We start from the raw sequence: 3,173 nt of genomic DNA, 5'->3' as shown, positions 1-3,173 counted from the left end.
CTTCGGGATTAGACCAACTAGACACTCCTGGCTAAGTTTAGAGGTGGAGCCCAACCTGATATCACCTCCTGGGTGTGGTCTTTTGTGTAAGAGAAAGACCAAGCACAGCCTTTTTCCTTCTGCTGCATCTTCAGTTCCCTGCGTGTCACCTGCTGATTCCAGGAGCCATCAGTAGACGTCGGATTGATTTACCAGCCTGTGGCCTCCCTCGGCTTCATCATCCTACGTCCTGTTCATCAGCCTCCATGGCTACCCAGGTCAGGAGAAGCCGGACTGGAACCAGACTGAATTTGCCTACTTCTAGAACTGTGTAAGCCATTTCTTGATATACTACGTCTCTTTCTATATATGAACACACACGTGCTGCTGATTTTGCTTCTCTAGAGACCCCAACCTAACACAATGTACTTAATCTTTCTTCTACCTTCTTGAAAACATAGAATATATTTGTAAAATATCTTTATGAATTTTATTGTCTGTGTTTGCTTCTCTTTATGTTGGCTTATTTTTCTCCTCATTGTGGGTAATACTTTCCTGCTTTTTTGCATGTTTGATCATTTTTACTAGGCCCTGATGTTGTGAATTTTGTCTTGTCTAATGCTGAATATTTATATATTCTTTTAAATATTTCTAATATTTAATCTGGGTCACATTTATGTTACAAAGAATCATTTTATTTAATTTTAAACTTATTTTTCAGCATCTTTGGTTAGGACCATAGCAACTTTCTAGGTTGAATTTTTGCCTCACAATAGGAGCCCTCCTGTCATGATATAACTGTGTGTGTGTGTGTGTGTGTGTGTGTGTGTGTGTAATTTGACTACTAACTATAAGTCCCATCAATCACTTCCTGAAGGAAAATGTGGCAGTGGGCTTCCATAGAGATGACAGTGTTAGAAACCCTATGGAGCAGTTCCCCCCTAACCTACAAGGCCACTGTGAGTCCGAATCTATTTGATGGCAGCAGCTACTGAACAATAATCTTCGGAGTACTCGATTGGATGTTGAAATGTTCACTCTCAAGGCATGGGAATGCAAGCGTCCATGCCTTTTGTGTCGGATTTCCCAGGGCCCATGAATAAACACCCGCACAGGTCTTTGGGTGAGGTGGACTCAGCAGATGTCTGGAAGGCTCTCGGTAACTCTCTGACCTGGTACTCGGCCCTGCCTACCAGACTCTTGGCTGTGGCTCGTCAACTCCAGAGACGGTTGGTCTCCACCTGGGTTCCCTTCTCAGCACTGTGACCTGGAACCCCTCTGCAGGTAAGAAAACTAGGCAATGAGAGGCATCACTTCTCCTCCTTTGTTTCCCCACCTCTCAGGATTCATTCTTCTGTGCTGCCTGATATCCAATGTATGAAAATCACTGTGATGTATATACAGAGAGAGAGAGAGAGAGATCATGCTTAGCACAATAGCAGGGCAGTGAAAATAAGGAGGACTGTCGACAAGAGCGATGGATCCGGTGGCTGTATGGCTACCTGCTCAAACATAAGAACAGTGGTGAGGACGGCGCAGGACCAGGCATTGTCTCATTCTGTTGTGCAGAGGGTCACTCTGAATGGGAGCTGGCTCCATGGCACTTAACAACAACAATAACGTCCTGTTTTAGATGTTGGAGGTGGAAGGTAATATCCAATCGCTAATAGTTTATCTGTCCAGAACTAGAAGCTGCTTTTATAGTAATTTTTATAGTAATTTATTACTATAATTAAAATTACTTTTATAATCATCACTTCCTTGCTCATAGTTTTTTTTACCATTTAAATGTGTAAGCCTAAATAGCACAATTTAGTCTTCTCAGTTACAAACAAAACAAAACAAAAAAACTTGGTATGTCTTTTTAAAGCTCTTCAAATGTGTGCTTCCTTCTCCATCCTTTAGTTTCCTTCTAATTTAGCTGAGGAGAAGCCCGTGCTGTTGATGGGTCTTCCAGGGCTGGAATTTGCTGATTGAATGCTCTTGGTGCAATCCAGTGTGTTCCCTGACCTCACTGTGGCCTGCCAATTGGCAGCTGGATCCAGAGACAAGATGACAGTTAGGTGCCATCCTTCTGGCAGGAGTAGAAGTAATGGCTGGAAAAACTATAATCCTTTACATGGTCTGTATTCCAGAGAATTGGGGTTCTGTTGTTTTTACAGAGGAAACCTAATTTAGATTATGATTAAAAAATTGCTTTTTAATACCCACTGCCATCACATCAATTGTGATTTAGAATTGAATAAGAGCCCTATCCAGGGTTTCTGAGACCATGAATCTTTATGGGAGCAGACAGCCTCATCTTTCTCTTGAGGAGTGGCTGATTCCTCAGCTTATGATTTAAAAAAAGTCACTGATAACGAGTTGATTCCGACTCATAGCAACTCCATCGGAGAAGGTAGAACTGCCCTGTGGTGTTGCTGAGACAGTGGGCCTTTTCTGAGAGTAGAAAGCCCCATCCTTCTCCCCTGTAGCAGCTTGCCAGCTTTAGCATCCCAAAGCACAGCTACTACCATTCGGTTCCTCTATTTCAAGTGACTAAGGAGCCGGAGGTGGAGTGGGAATGATTTGGCTGCTCACCCCACGGTTAGCAATCAGAAACTACCAGCCCCTTCTCAGGAGAAAGATAAGGCTTTCTGCGCAGATTAAACGCAATGGTTTCGTTTAACCTGTAATGAATATCTGCTTAAACATTGCATTCCTTTAAGCTCTACCTTTATGGGATCAGAGTAACAACTACAGTTTTAAAAATTAGACACAAATCATCTTAGCTCCAGCCCTTGTAGCAGAAATCATACAAGCAGGTATGTACAATGGCCTTCTACTTTCTCATGACGAAGGAGGCTCTCGGTGTGTCCCCACAGTGTGCTGGCTCTGGAAGACTCTCTCTGTATTGGCTCCGGGGGGAGGGTCCTGTTTCTTTTCAGCTACGATTGCTTGGTTTGTTGGACATTTCATGGGTGTGGCATCTAAATCCCCCCCACACCTATGTTTGCTTATTCAATGTGCTCTTTCAATATTTCAAAAGTGATTGGCTTGAAGACATACGACATACTCATACTGCCTCGTTGACATGAAAGAACACTCATTCCCAAACGGGCCTGTCACCACAGGTGTAAGGGTTATGATTCATAACACATATTTTGAGGGAAACAATTCAACGCACACAGTAACCTAGTGGTGCCATGGTTAAA

The sequence above is a fragment of the Echinops telfairi genome, unplaced genomic scaffold (genome assembly GCF_000313985.2).
Source record: "Echinops telfairi isolate 266 unplaced genomic scaffold, ASM31398v2 ScPeMD7_7468;HRSCAF=8506_0, whole genome shotgun sequence".
Taxonomy (NCBI): domain Eukaryota; kingdom Metazoa; phylum Chordata; class Mammalia; order Afrosoricida; family Tenrecidae; genus Echinops; species Echinops telfairi.
This window is presented reverse-complemented; position numbering follows the sequence as displayed.